This window comes from Callorhinus ursinus, unplaced genomic scaffold (assembly GCF_003265705.2).
Source record: "Callorhinus ursinus isolate GAN/ISIS: 27379988/994484 unplaced genomic scaffold, GSC_fseal_2.0 scaffold13, whole genome shotgun sequence".
Classification (NCBI taxonomy): domain Eukaryota; kingdom Metazoa; phylum Chordata; class Mammalia; order Carnivora; family Otariidae; genus Callorhinus; species Callorhinus ursinus.
In genome coordinates, this window is record NW_027397075.1 from 36554524 (window position 1) to 36570784 (window position 16261).

General features: G+C 40.5%; 1 protein-coding gene across 2 annotated transcripts in view; it reads left to right on the plus strand.

The window, feature by feature from the left end:
• The first annotated feature begins 4699 nt into the window (after positions 1 to 4699).
• The window catches only part of RALGPS2 (Ral GEF with PH domain and SH3 binding motif 2), a 153129-nt gene continuing 141567 nt past the window's right edge, over positions 4700 to 16261 (plus strand). For both annotated transcript variants that reach the window (XM_025878121.2, XM_025878122.2), the window contains exon 1: positions 4700 to 4896. The gene's annotated coding sequence lies outside the window, so the exon portion shown is untranslated. The remainder of the gene's footprint in view (positions 4897 to 16261) is intronic.

The following is a 16261-nucleotide window of genomic DNA, read 5'->3' on the forward strand; positions in this document are numbered from 1 at the left end:
GCTTGTTTTATTATGTTTTCTCTTCTCTCTCTCTCTCTATATATATATATTTCTCAACCGTGCATAGCTCCTAGTCCTTTATCCTAAATACCACAGCATTTAGAGACACATAGTACAGTTACCCACTTCAGTGATTTTAACATTGATACTTTTATCTAATCAATCTACCATCTGTTTTCCAATTAACCCAGTAATGTGCCTTACAGAATTATTTTCCCCTCCAGTAAAGGTTCCAGTCTAGTATTTCATATTGCATTTAGTTGTCATGGTTCTTTAGCTGGAATATGTTCATAGTCTTTGTCTTTCGGAGCATTGACATCTTTGAAGAATATAGCCACCACCCCGCATTAAAAAACAAAACAAGATCTAGAATATTCTTCATTTGGAATCTGATATTTCTTTTATCAGATTCCTCATTCAACTTCCTTGTTTCCTCACTAGGTGCTGTGTCCTCTGGGAATCACATCTCAAGGCAAACAATGTGCATCTGTCCCTCATTCATGATGTTAATTTCGATTACCTGGTCAAGATTTTGTCCAGTTTCTCTAGCGTATAATTAGTGTTTTTCCTTCCTTGCAAGCAACAGGAAGTCTATAGGAAGAACTGTGAGATGATGCAAATATTGTTTCTCATCAAAATGTCTCCTTGTATTTAGCATCCATTGACGGTTTTTGTGTTACCCAATCTTTGCCACAATGGTTGCAAAATGGTGATTGTCCAACTCCAGCACTCCCTCCACACTTACCTGTTGGCATTCAATATTCCACCATAAACAAGAGTACCCTCCTCTTCTCCACTCATTTTATCCATTTATTACTGATACGGATTTATGAATTCCTGGGGCTTTTAATTCTAACCTTATTTTGAAAGCAGGATATATAAGGAAACTACTGTGACGAATATTATCAACAAAGATCCTCAGTATGGAGAAAATGCCTAAAATTTATAGAAAGTAGAATGCAATAATGATTCACTCATCTGGTAAACCCAAATATCCAAAATATTGAGGAAAACATGAAAGTAGACAAATGGCCTTTCTATTAAGTAAATGTCCCCCACATATTGGAATAGTTTTAGTATATTCTGAGGTTCTTTCCTCTTATTTTATACATACATTAAAAATATTCGTTGTTTGGCTTCCCAGGCTAACGTGATAAGACAATTCAAAGGGAGGTGTGTTAATATATGGATGCGGCGGTGTGGTAGGACCGTCAGGAAGGTCAATAACGAGCACCATCCAGATCATTTAGACTTAAAGGAATTCACGAACATAGTAGGCCACAATCATTTATTGTAGGGTGAAGGATACCAAGTACTTCTAAGCTCCCACACACATCTCGGTATTATCGCTTCTGATTATAAAATACCTCTGGGTCATTAGAAATAGGTCAAACTATACTATGTTTTATTAGTTTAAGGCAGAGAAACTGGTGACATTTCAGGAAAAAAATCAATACACGTGGTTTAAATTCAATTGTTTCTAGTGCTTTAAGATGAAAACCTCTGTTATCTAGAATATCTAATTTTGTTCAATCCCTCACTGCCCCTTCTCTGTCCTGTCAGATAAATGAGGCATTACCGAAATCATCTTTAAAGTTAATACTGAAAATTATTAGTTCATGCAAACATTTATTTATGTACTAGCTGGTCTCCAAGACTTATTCCGGAGAACAAGACATCATTAAGTAAATACTTCCCCGCTGACCCATTCCCCGCATAGAGTTGCCCATGTGAGAAACAGCTCAATCTTAAGTTAGGCCTTATGCCTCTTGACAGTTGGTACTCATATTTGAATGGACTGTTGATTATCTTTGTCCTTGGTATCTGTGGCATGTCTCACTTGATTGGGAAGGGTGGCAGGCTCTCCTCGTACCCTGGTGTCAGATTTCTGGAGAATGTGTGTCTACCTCTTCAAAGTCCTCCCATAGATCCTTTCCCTCAGAGTGAATTTTGGGTCTGCTATTTTGCCTAGATTTAAATCAGAACATTGCAAACATAACTGATAAATTTTTTCAAATGTCTGGCCAATATATATATATATATTCAAATATATATATATATATTTGAAAGAAGAGATTAAGGGTTAGAGAAATAATATAGGTCTATGTGATTGCAGAAATTCCGTTGGCTGTAATAGAATTAGGTGTTTTTGAAATAAGGTTTCTAACTATGCCAGTTTGATTTTGACAGCAGTAATGAGAGGAGTTGTTTGTTGATTTGGTTCTTGCTGTGGTGGTCTCTTATTTGAAACTGCTTGTTCTATATCTAAATGAGTTCTTTCGCTTACCCCTTGGAAATAATTTTGATGGATAGTAATAAAACTGTTACATAATGGTGATTCCTCTGAAACAATTTTAAGCATATTGAATTCTTATTGATTTCTATTTTATATAATGGCATTTCTCTTTTATACATTCGTACTTCTTGTTATACTAAGACTTAGCATATCTCTTATCTCCTGGCAAAAGCAAATGGAATACATAAGGCAACTTACAGAATTTAACTGTGATAAAAGATGCTCTGGTAAAGAAAATTTGCTGCTGGCCCTGTTTAAGTATAAAAAGCCATTGTTCCATTTGCATATCAATAAATGGGAAGGGACACTGGCTTTCTAAAATAATTCCCAAGCTATGACCAAAAAAAAAAAAGATGTTGAGAATAAAGTTTTCTTCTATGTTTTTATTCGTAAATTCTTAATCTCACCAATTTCAGAAGTTTGAACTCAACATAACTCTAAAGGTTAATAAAACTATTATTTTAGAGGTTATCAACACGAGAAATAGATTTTGAGTAATTATTCCAAACTCAGAAATTCAGTACGTATAAGAATTTAGAATATCCGTGGCCTACCTTCATGAGTCACATGCTTTTTTCTCTTCAAAATCCAAATGAAAACTTCACTGCTCTTACAGTAAACTGTGAAAATTAATGGTAGATGTAGGAACACAGCCTCATTTGTTTTTATGAAACCCTAATTCAAGTTTAAAGTAATTGCAAGACATTAATACTAGAATTCCCTGTTGTTCCTCAGTTTTATTTCTAAGTATTTATTTCTTAAAATGGGATATGTGTATGTGTGTGTATATGTAATTGTTGTATGTATTATTGTTGGCACACAGCCAAGCACCTTTTCCTTAATCTCTTATTAACACTTAAAAAAGAATAAACATTTACCTAACTTGATAACTAGAAGGTTTTCCCCCAAGTGCTAATTCTGTTTGCCTGTTGTTTCCTTGGGACTTGAAGCAATTCACATCTATGGGAAAACTTCCTGTATACATAACACACTTCCCCCCTTTTAACCAATAGTCTGTTTTCTTTTTTCTAAGTCTATTCTCATTCGAAAGTTGTTTTTTTTTCCTTCTTTTGGTTTCTCTACTTCTCCCAGTGATTTCTTTATGATTCCTTTCAAGACTTTCTTTGAAAGCAAAATGCAATAAAATTAAAAAACCATAAACTTTGTCTATCCCTGTTTTTGTTTGCCAACTCACCTTTGGGTGTGGAGAGGGGGAGGGAAGGCTTTAAAAGAAATAACCCTGTTTGAGGGAAGGCGTTGAAGACATTCTAGCTTCCCTAAGAGTAAAGGGCTAGGATACCAGGCGATCAAAGAAGGAAATAATTAGCATTCTTCGATATACAAGATTAATCATTTCTGCTTAGTGGTTATTAAAGGGAGGAAAGAAACCAAATGGGAACAATTTTGGTCCTTTCATGTTTTATACCCAATGCTAGTACACAGTATTCCTTCCACAGCCTACTGCACACTGCCTAAAGAAGAGCTGCAGATCATCAAATAATCATCATTTCCAAATGGTCTAATGACGGCGTATATAAAGGTGGCTCACTTAAAACCTTCCATTTATAGTCACACTGCATCAAATGGTGCTAATTTTAAGTAGGCCACCCCATACAGTGCACCCTCCGAAACAACACTCTTCCACCATTTATACCGAATCTAATCCTTTTTCATTCACACAAAATATTTGATAATTCAGAATCTTCTTGTTCATGCATTGACGTGAAAATACTTTTCACCTGGAACTCATCAATCTGAGACCCCGGGATGCCAAATTTCTGTCATTTGCTTATTAAGCCAAGGGCGGTCCCCTGCATAACACTTACAAAGGCCTACTTCTAACACTTCCCGAATCTTTATGAGAGTATCGACCACCATAATTTATGGTCCCATGGCAGTGGGGTGGCTCTTCACATTTGGAGCCCTCTCACTTGCCCGCCGCGACTAATTTTAACCAAAACCACCGCTGGCGCGGGCAGAATATTTCATCTGGGAGTCAAGTGTTTCCAGACCTTGTTCTCCGGCCTTAAAGATGACAGCGACAGACACCAGGGTGGATTTCACCTTGGTGGGCCCCGTGCCGGGAGGAGGTGGCCGGCTGCGGCGGGTGCCCCACCTGTCAGCCCTCCAACCCTTCCCCGCCCCTCCGTTGGGCGGGCAGCGGCCCCTCCCTCCCGCGAGCGCGGGGCCGAGGGGCTGCGGCAAGCGGCGCGCGCCACGGACACCGGTCCCCCGCGGCAGTTGGGCTTGCGGGGCAGAAGAGCGGCTGGCGCGGCGCGCACGGCGAAGACCCCGCCGGTCGCGGCGTTGGGGGCACGCGCAAGCGCGCTCGTTTGGTGCGCGCGCCCACGCGGCTCCGCCCCGCCCTCCCTGCGCGCGCCCGCCAGGTCCGCTCTCCTCCCCCACCCCCCGGCGCGGACGGGGTGGATCCAGCTCACTCCCCTCCCCCGAGCGGCGGTGGCGGCGGCGGGCGCTGAATGAGAGACGCCGACTGCTCGGGTCGCCGGGCGCTAGCCTAGGCGGCGGCGGCGGCGGCGACAACGAAGACTGAAGCCGGCGTCGTCTTTCCATCCTTCGAGGCGACGGCCGCAGCTGCACAGGTCGGTGCTCTGGGGCCGCGGGCCCGGTGCCGAGCCTCGGCGGGCGGTGCGGGGGAGGGAAGGTGGGTGCGCTGCGCCCCCCGGGCGGCGCGGAGCCGCCGCAGCGGCGGCGGCGCGGGGAATGGCGGCGGCTCCGGCGCTGCGGTGTGGAGCTCCTGGCCGCGGGCCCCGGGGCTGCTCGCCCTCGGCACGGAGAGGGGGCTGCGGGGCTCTGGCTGCGGGAAGAGGGCGCTGGGGGCCCGGGACCGCGTCTCCCTCGGCGGCTCGCCCTCGGAGGCTGGAGGCGGCCGTGCGGTGCCCGCTCCCGGTCTCTGTGCCGAGGCCGGGGGCGCGGCGGCCCCCTGAGGCCGCCTCGCTCTCCCTCCTGGGTGGCGGAAGCCCCTGGCCTCGGCCCGCGCTGCCCTGGCGCCCGGCTGCGCCTCAGCCTCCCTTCAGGTGAGCGGGAGTCCCGGGGACCGCGGAGCCGGGCCACACCCCCTCCCCTGGCCCTGGCGCTGCGCCCCCGAAGCCGGCAGCCGAGCCGGCCGCCCGCGAACCCGCGCCCGCGGTCAGGGTGACCTGTTGCGGAGCGGCCCGCAGCTCGGGTCGTCCGCTAGCCCGGGACGGCGAGAGGCTGGTCCTGAGCTGGCCTCGGGCCGGGTGCGCGGCCCGAGGTCTGGTTGCTGTACGGCTAGGAGCGGGCGTATTGAGAAAAGGAGAGATTCCGGACCGATCTGATCAAACACTTGCAAAGCCGGGATATCTGTCTGCAAATATCCGAAATTCCATTGCAGTATCGGATGAGGTAGGCTCACAAACACTGTGCTTCGAAGGTGATTTGGCAGAAGCCCGAGCCAAGTGTGAGGAGTTAATATCTGGAAAATAGCCGTAAACCAGTGCGGAGCTGAATTATCCTCCCACCTGCCCCCCTCGGAGCCCTTTTCCTGTAGCTGTGTGTTGTGCAGACGCAGGCCAGTTTCAGTGTACGTGGGCGTGTTTGGGAAGAAGCTGCGAGCTGATAGGAGGTACCTTAGTACAAATGTTAATTTGTTTGAACTGGGAGGGGTAAGGGAGGAGGAAGAAAGGGCACTGATGTTAACTGTGGGGGAGGGGCAGTTGAAACACCAAATTTCTGTTTAAGAGAGCGCTAAAGAGGAGTATCTAATACCCCGTGTTTAAGACCGTAAAAGTGGGGAACACAGGCAGCAGTTAATTGTGTTTTATCTTTTATGTTCCCTGGATTCCGCCCCCCCCCCCACAACGCTGTAGTTGTTACAGAGAGCCTTGTTTTCGTACCGGTGTTTATGAATTGATTTTGTTGTATTTTTGTATTCACTGTCAGATCGACTCTTGTTTAAGTTTCTTTGAAGATGACCATCAGAATCTTGGGAAACTTTTCGATCCATGCACGTATATTATTGCACTCAGAGATCATAGCTTGCTAGCCATAAAGCGTGTTCCACCCAGATAATTATGCTTGTGCAAGTTGGGTAGAATCATAAATATATTACTGTACTGTTACTGCTGAATATCTTACTGTAGACTTTAGAATTATGAAGGAACTTGGCCAAACAGTATTATTTTAATAAAAATAACTTCTCTAATTCAAGCTTTGTGAGTATGAAGTTTATCATCTAGCTTAAAATTTTTGGAAAATAACTTGTCTTATTAGCTTAAAGATTAAATATAAGGATGTTAGATGCCTTCTTGCATAATTTCAGTGTAATTAATTTAGTCTAAACGACATTTTCGCCTTTTTTAAAATTCAGTATAAAAATTTTTAAATAGTAAGATCTACGTTTTTTTTCCATTTTATTTCACCTTTAATTAAGGAATTTGACTTTTCAAAATATTCTGTGTGGAACTCTGGAAATACTGTTCACTTTGCCTAAATTATTCCATATTGCAACAGAACTTTAAAGATAGTGTTTGGTTTATCAAGATTGCAGCATGCTTTTCTGATATATGTGTATATTTTGATATCAGAACACACCAGAATTTCTTGAGAAAAAATATAACTAAAAAACTGGCTTTGTGAATCTTTTACTTAGTGTATTACACATCAGTAATAGAGTTGTGTTTTCAAATACCTAGTATGTTTTTTTTTTTCAGTTTATTATGTCATTACAGTTGAGACTGTGGTTGTTTGTACTGAGTGATGGATGTATAAGTGAAAATGTTCTGTTGCAACCTAAAACACTTAAGCTTTAGTTCATTCACTCATTCATTCATTCATTCCACACATACTTATTGAGTATATATTTGATGCCAGTTAGGTGCCTCGGTATTGGGGATACAACAGAAAAAGACAGGTCTGTGCTCTGGTGGAGTTGAAAGACTAAGTGGGCAAATAGTCTACTACTCGTCAGATAATGCTGTTTGTTCAGTGTTAGTTTAAAAGTTTAAGAAGCAAAAACTCCTATGATGAGTTTTGGTTAAGGATATTGTTTGTGTTTTTCCTTCTAAGTATAGTGGGAATTATTACTGAGTGAACAAAAGCATTAAGACAGTTGTTTAAAAAATATGCTGGTGTTTATATACATTGTGTATCTGGTTCCCAACTATAACCAAAAATAAACATTCTACCTGAAGTCAGATGATGCACAGTTTACATGCGGTTAAACAGCTTTAGTCTTTTGGTTTTTATGGTTAAATACTTGCTAAAAATATTCTCTCTCTGCACTTACTTGTTTATAAGGGAGTCTGATTTTTTTTTTTAAGTCTAGATTTTTAAAATATTGCCTTTTCTTGGGATGCCTGGGTGGCTCAGTCGGTTGAGCATCTGCCTTCAGCTCAGGTCATGATCCCAGGACCCTGGGATGAAGTCCCGCCTTGGGCTTCCTGCTCAGCAGAGAACCTGCTTCTCCCTCTGCCTGCTACTCCCCTTGCTTGTGCTCTCTCTGACAAGTAAATAATAAAATCTTTTTAAAAAATCTTTTCTTTTTCTGACTGTGTGTGTGTGTGTGTGTGAGTGGACCAGTGTCCCACTGTTCTTCCATAGAATCTGATAGCCATTATTGCTAAAATCAGAAAAATTTGAAAGTGATAGGTTTCCCTTTTTGTTTAAAACATGACTATTGGTGTAGTTCTTTGCAGATCACAAAGCTTTTTAATATGTATTACGGATACTTAAATATATGGGTACTTCTTATTGACAGGACTGCTAATTTTATTTTGTTTTTTAATATTTATTTATGTTAAATAAATTTAAGGGGGGAGGAGCAGAGGGAGAGGGAGGAGAGAGAACCCCAGGCAGACTCCTGCCAAGTGGAGCCCTCCTGGGGTTCAGTCCCAGGAGCCGGAGATCATGACCCCAGCCAAAACCAAGAGTTGGATGCTTACTGACTGAGCCACCCAGCTGCCCCCAAGACTGCCAACTTTATAGGCATTATTATCTGTATTTTAGATGCTGAAGCACAACGCCAGTGAGCAGTCAGCCCAAACCTGAGTGGTAGCTGTTACTGTACTGCAGTGCTCCATCTTGGGAGTGTAGGGCTTGGGGAAAGCATCAACATGTAGTGCTACAGTTCAGAGTAGTCTACTGGTCTTTTCCAGAAATTTCTAAACTTTTAAACTTTAAACCCTCTCTTAATTGAAATATAGTTAGTTTACTTTCTTTTTGTGAGTTAAACTTTAAAACCTATTTAAAATCTAAAAGTATCACGGTTACAGGATTTCTTCTCCTTTGGTGCCCGTGGTTCTTGGTCACGCCACTTGGAAGAATGAAGAGGTAGACCAGAGGAAGAGTGGTGGGCAGCAGAGTTTATTGAGTGATACTACAAAGCTCCGGAAGAGGGAGGGGACCCAAGAGGGTTGCCGATTTGGTTTTTAGATCTAGGGTTTTTTTGTTTTTTGAGCGTGAGAGAGATCACGAACGGGGGGGAGGGGTAGAGGGAGAAGCAGACTCCCCTCAAGCAGGGAGCCCGATGTGGGATTTGATGGGGAACTCCATCCCAGGATCCTGGGATCATGACCTGAGCCAAAGGCAGATGCTTAACCTACTGAGCCACCCAGGCGCCCCTCAATCTAGGGGCTTTTATGGGGTTGTTGGTGGACCGTTTCAATCTAATTAACTCTCCAGGCGCTTGTCATCACATATCAGTGGGAGAGGGTGGGGGGCTCCTTATAAAATCCTTTTAAGGGTGGTTTCCTGTTGGGGGGGATTGTTCCTGCCTGTCTTTCTTCTGTCATTATCACTTTTTTTGCTATATAAAAAAAACACAGATAGTTTTGATGTACTTTTAATGGTATAAGTGTTTTGAGAATAAGATGTATTAAAATCAACCTTATTTTTTGAATATGAGGTTTTATTGTATAACAACCATATTTGAAATAAAATTATCCCTTCAGTTTTAATACTACATTTTTTTTGTAAAGATTTTATTTATTTATTCATGAGAGACAGAGAGACAGAGAGGCAGAGGGAGAAGCAGGCTCCGTACGATGCGGGACTCATCCCAGGTCTCCAGGATCATAACCTGAGCCGAAGGCAGACGCTCAACCACCTGAGCCACCCAGGCGCCCCAATACTACATTTTTTTTTACTTAATTTTCAGTGAAAAGATAATTCAAAGAGGTTGAAACTCTACCTCAGCCTGAGTGAGGTTCCTTGGAGAGGAAAATGAATGTTTTGCACTACTCTGTAATTTGTTTCTTTAAATGCATCTTATTCCCAATGGTTTAGTGTTCAACCTTAGTGAGAGAATGAAGATCAGATGTAATAAATTTTGGTAACTTGGAATTAATCTGGAATCTTTCTTGATTAATGTGTTGAGGTTTTGATTTGGGAAAACTTTTAACTATATAGTTAAAATATAAACATCTTCATATTCTATGGAAAGAAAAGTTTGAGTATAAATTTATGCAATAACTTTAATAAGTAATGGCTAGCTATGGGTATAGGAAGAGTATAAGTAGCAGTGTTTCTGTGACTTAGGTTGAGGGTGCCTAGCTATTTATGTGCCATTACTGAGAACTTGTGGTACAGGGTCTGGAATGATACGTTGCTTTGGAGTATGAGAGGCTTAAAATGAAGCTCTCACCTTGAACTTAATTGATACCTTCCTGTGATTGTACTTTCATGACTTTTTCTCAAAACACATTTTCATTTTTAGGTTGATTTCCTTTTTGCTGATTCTTGGAGCCCTTTTCTGAAAATCCTACCTAAATATCACACTCTACCCTTACCCTTATTTTTCTTCACAACATTAATTTAGCTGACATTATAGCATACATTAACTTGTTTATTGTTTTCTTCCCTCTGGATATAAGCTTCATGAGGGCAAGAACTTAGTTTTCTTCACTGTTGTATTCCTAGCACCTAGAAAAGTGCCTAGCACGTAGTCAATAATACCTAGGTAATATTTGTGGGGTGAGTGAATTAATTGACCTTAAATGACACAAAAACCATTATTTTTGTTTTGTTTTAAAAACAAACACATTAATTGTGTTAATTGTACAACTTTGCAGTTAAGAAAATTGTACTATAGGACTTACAATGAAAAACACCATCCCCTGCTTCATCTTGGTATAATTTTTCCTCTTATGTTCTGCTCTCAGAGCAACCATTTTTGATACTTTCAGCTGTTTTTTTCTGGTGTTTACTCCCATATTTTGAAATACTATTTGTTTTTCAATTTTAGATATTCTGGTTTGCAACTGTGGAGGATGAGTCTGTGCTTTAGGATTCTTAGGCCACCTTGAACATCCTCTCCTTTTATCTCCCAGTATATCATGCTTTTGGTTAAATCACTATTCATTTTTCACATTATTATGACCTCATAATATGTTCACCATTGAACTTTGCAGTGTACTATGATTATATTTCTTGTAGTTAAAATTTTTTCTTTTTAAATTTTTGTTTAGTTTCCCATTTGTGTGTGTCTATCTCTCTCTTTTTTTTTTTTAGAAGCTGTCCCAGTATGTTTAAGCACATCACATAATTGATTGTTTAGTTTTTTTCAAAATTGGGAAAAACCCTAGGTCTTTCTGTGCTTTTGCTCAAATCTGCACTGTGGCTCTCCACTTCTGCCACCCAGGTTTAGCCTGTGATTTGCCTTCAGGATTCTGAGAGTTCTCTTTGTCTTTTGCCTCTGTCAGAGCCTGTGGTCTCCAGATCCATGCCTTCCTCTTTCTCCATTTATACCTCTGTTTTGGTGAAATGCATCCCTCTGTAACTTTCCAGAGAGAGAATGTATGAGGAGGTGAAATTTTTGAGATGTTTGTATTACTGAAGATAGCTTGCTTCCATGCTAATACCTGGTTAATAATTTGGCTGGTCTGGGTATAGCGTTCTAAGGTAGAATAATGTTCCCTCAAGATTTAAGGGATTGCACTATAATTTTCTAGTGTCAGGTAGTTGTACCAGAGTCTTTTGCCATTCAGTCTTCATCCTTTATAGGTAACCTCTCCCTTTTAAGATCCTTTTTTTGGGGGGGGGGTCATGAGTATATCTGATACGTCCCTGATGTTGTATGTGTCTCGTGTGGATCTTACTTTATTTCTTGTGCATGGAACTTAATGGGCCCTTGCAACCAGCTCTGCCCATATTAGATGAGAGGAGAGATAATCTACAGGGGTCAGCAAAGCTTTCTTCAAAGGGCTACATAGTAAGTATTTTAAGCTTTGTGGGCAAAACAGTTTCTGTTACTAATACTAAGCTTTACTTCTATAGCCTGAAAGCAGCCATAGATAGCATGGGCATGGTTTGCTGACTCCTGATCTGTGTGCACAGGTGGAAGGATTAGCCTTTGCTTTAATAGGAGTAGGGAGAGTTTATCTATAGAAACAGGAGAGAAGATGGAATACAGTTGACCCGTGAACCCTTGAACAACACAGGGATTAGGGGCGCCAACTTCTGTGCCATCAAAAATTCATATATGACCTTAGACTTCTCCAAAACTTTACTTAATAGCCTACTGTTGACAGGAAGCCTCACTGATAATATAAACAGCCAGTTAACACATATTTTGTATATTGCTATAAATTATATACACCTTCTTACAATAAAGTAAGCTACACAAAAGAAAATGTTACTAAGAAAATGATAAGGAAGAGAAAATACATTTACGGTACTGTATGGTATTTATTGAAAAAAAAAATCCACATATAAGTGGACCCGTGCAGTCAACCTTGTGTTGTTCACGGGTAGCTGTATGTAGACACAGACATGATGGCGGTGGTTTGGGCAAATTTTCACCTAAGGTTTTCTGTTTGCTTTAGTGTATGGGAAGCAAGGTCACTGGCTGAGAATAAGGAATAGGAGTGTGTATCAGGGGTTTGAGAAGAGGGGAAAATACATGATGTAGTCCTCTATCAAAGAGTGGAGAAGAGAACAGAACAGAATGGGGAAATACAGTGTGATTGCCGGGCAGCAGCATGAAGGGCTCACTTGAATGTCATGTTCCTGACTTTTGATAGGAATACCTCTAAGATCTCATCATTAAGTATGATATCTTACTATAGGTTTTTTTTTTTATTTAGACAGGGTTATTTTATTAATCTCATCAGAAATATTTTCATATGTAATATGTACATATATGTATATATATTTTAATGCATACAAACTTAGCCTGTATAATGCTTATATCTAGAGAAATGCCAAAAGATAGACTGTATAATGCTTATATCTAGAGAAATGCCAAAAGAAAGAACTATCATTATTTTCCCAAGTGCAAATTTTGATTTAAGAATCATTCATTTATCTGTTCATTTAAAAAAAGTCTTGGGGGCTCTTGGGTGGCTCAGTGGGTTAAGCTGCTGCCTTCACCTCAGGTCCTGGGATCAAGCCTGCTCAGCGGGGAGTCTCCTTCTCCCTCTCTGCTGCTCCCCCTGCTTGTGCTTTCTCTGACTCTCTCTCCCCTGCTTGCTGTCAAATAAATAAATAAAATCTTTAAAAAAAAAAAAAAAGTCTGGGAGCAGGGCGCTTGGGTGGCACAGTTGGTTGAGCCTCCGACTCTTGGTTTCAGCTCAGGTCATGATCTCAGGGTCGTGGGATAGAGCCTTGCATGGGGCTCCGCGCTTAGCAAGGAGTCTGCTTCAGATTCTCTCTGTCTCTCAAGTAAATAAATAAATCTTAGAAAATGCTCCACAGTGGGGCATCTGGGTGGCCCAGTTGGTTAAGCGTCTGCCTTCCTCTGGGGTCACGATCCCAGTGTCCTGGGATTGAGCCCGCCTCGGGCTCCCTGCTCAGCGGAGAGTCTGCTTCTCCCTGTGTCTCTCCCCCTGTTCACACTCTGTCTCTCACTTTCTCTCAAATAAGTAAAATCTTAAAAAAAAAGAAAGAAAGAAAATGCTCCATGACTTTTTTTTTTTTTTTTAATGTGCAGGAATAGTTCTTGGTGCTGGCGATACAGCCATAAACAAAAAGATAAAAAGTTTGCCTTCATGCACGTTTATATTTTAACCAGCTAACATATAATACAATTAAAATATACATACACAAAAACAACAAGTAAGCAACATTTATAATGTGATGTTTTGTGAAAGAATTTCCCCATTCAGTTAATTAACACACCCATCACCTCACATTTACCTTTTTTTTTTTTTTTTTGGTGAGAACATTTAAGTTCTATGTTCTTAGCAAATTTCAGTTATACAGCACAGTTACCAATTGTCATTACCGTGTTATACATTAGATCCTCAAATCTTAGTCCTTTTATAATTTAAAGTTTGTACTGTTTACCAACCTCTCCCTATTTCCTCTACCTTACTATAAATTTCTGATGGATAACTGTAAAAGATTAAGAAATGCCTTCTAGTCTTGGTTTTGCAAGAATTTTTTTCTTTTACTGTCATAAATAAGTATTGAATTTTATGAAGTGTTTTTCTGTGTTGGTAGAGATGATCGTGTATATTTTCTCCATTAATCTGCTAAAAGGATGTATTAGATGTATTACATTATGAGATTATCTCCTGTTTGCATTATTGGGTCCAGTCCTACTTAGCTATGTTGCATTTGTCTCTCCACACCCACACTGCTGAACTTGGTTTGCCATTGTCTTAGAGTTTTTTAAAATCCACATTTATCAGTAAGTTTATCAGATTTCTATGTATGTATTTTGGCTTTGAAGTTATGCTGACTTCATAAAATGGGTTATGGAGCTTTCCTTTTCTATACCCTGAAATAGTTTTGTAACAGAGATTATGTATGTGCTTCTTGAAGGGGCTATAGATGTAATATGAAAGGTGAAAAATAAAGTTTCTAGAGAAAACATGGAAAAATACCTATGTGACCCTTTGGTAGGCAAAGATTTTTTTTACACAGGACATAGTAAGTGCTAACCAGATAAGACAGATAAATTGTTCTTCATTAAATAAGAACTTCTGTTCATCAAAGGATACTATTAAGAGAGCAAATAGGCAAGTTGACACCCTGGTAAAAGTGTCTGCATTACTTAGACCTGACAGAGGACTTGTATCTAGAGTATATGTGTCAAAACAAAACCATAAAAATACCAGGAACCCATTTTTGAAACAAATGGGTTCCTGAGCAAAACACTGGAACAGGCATTTACAAAGTGAGTTGTTCAGATGGCTAAGGTGAAAAGGTACTCACACATAATTTTTAGAGAACTACAGATTAAAATATGTGATACCACTGTATACCCACCTGAATGGTGTTAATGGAAAAAGTCTGAAACTAAGTCTGAAACTACTAAGTGTTGACAAGAATGTAGAGCATTTGGAACTCTCAGACTATCAGGTGGGTTTGAAAATTGGTAAAATCACTTTTGAAAATTCTTTAGTATCATCTGCGAATGTTATACACATGTATGCCCTGTGATCCAGCAATTTCACTTCTTGTTTTAGACTCAATAGAAATCAATATATATGCACATCAGAAGACTTTTTTTTTTTTTAAAGAAAATATAGGGGTAGATTTTCATGACCTTGGAATAGGCAAAGCATTCCTAGATATGATACCAAAAGCAGGAGCAACAAAACAAAAATAAGGTAAATTGGAGTTCATCAAAATTTTAAACTTTTGCTTCAAAGGACACCATCAAGAAAGTAGAAAGACAACCCAGAGAATGGGAGAAGATATTTACAAATCATATATCTGATAAGAGACTTGTATTCAGAATATACTCATTAATAAAAAGACAAATAACCTAATTTTAAAATAGAGGATCTGGGGGGTACCCTGGTGGCACAGTCAGTTAAGCATCCAACTCTTGGTGTTGGCTCAGGTCCTGATCTTGGTGTCATGAGATCAAGCCCTGTGTTGGGCTTCACACTCGGCGTGGAGTCTGTTTGAGATTTGTTCTCCCTCTCCTTCTACCCCTCCCGCTTGTGTGTGTGCTCTTTCTCTCTCTCAAATCTTAAAGATAAAGGATCTGAATTGACATTTTTTTGAAAGAAGAAATGCAATAAGTACATGAAAAGATGCTTGAGATTGTTAGCTATCAGGGAAATGAAATAAAAACCACAATGAGGGGCGCCTGGGTGGCTCAGTCAGTTAAGCGACTGCCTTCGGCTCAGGTCATGATCCTGGAGTCCTGGGATCGAGTCCCGCATCGGGCTCCCTGCTCAGCGGGGAGTCTGCTTCTCCCTCTCCCTGCTGCTCCCCCTGCTTGTATTCACTCTCTCTCTTTGACAAATAAATAAATAAAATCTTAAAAAAAAAGTTAGATAATAACAAATGTAGACGAGGATGTTAACAAATTGGAACCTTCATACACTGATAGGAATGTAAATTGATATAGCTACTTTGGATGACAGGATGACCGTTCTTCATATTATTTAACATAGAATTATCATATGACCAGCAATTTCTCTCCTGGGAATATACCCAAGAGAAGTGAAAACATGTCCTTGAAGAAAATGTACGTGAATGTTTAAAGCAGCATTATTCATTATAGGCAAGAAGTAGAAATAACCCAAATGTCTATAAACCAACAAATGAACAAACTGGATGTGATATGTCCTTGCAGTGGATTAGTGTTCAGTGGTTAAAAGGAGTAGGTACTGATATGTGCTACAACATCAGTGAACCTTGAAAATATTATGCTAGGTGAAAGCAGCAGTCAGAAAATGCCACATGTAATATGACTCCATTCATCTGAAATGTCCAGAATGGAGAAATCTGTAGAGACCGTAGATTAGTGGTTGCTTAGGACTGGAGGGGAGGGCAGTGGTGGGAGCTGAAGGACACGGAGTCTCTTTCTGAGGTGATGAAAACGTTCTAAAATTGAGTGGTGATGGTTGTACATACCATTGAATTGTACACCTTATTTTTTAAAGTTGTAATTCCAGTATTGTTAACATACAGTGTCATATTAGTTTCGGGTGTACAGTATAGTGATTCAGCAATTCTGTACATTAGTCCATGCTCATCATGATGACTGTACTCTTAATCTCCTGAATTACACACTTGAAATTGGTG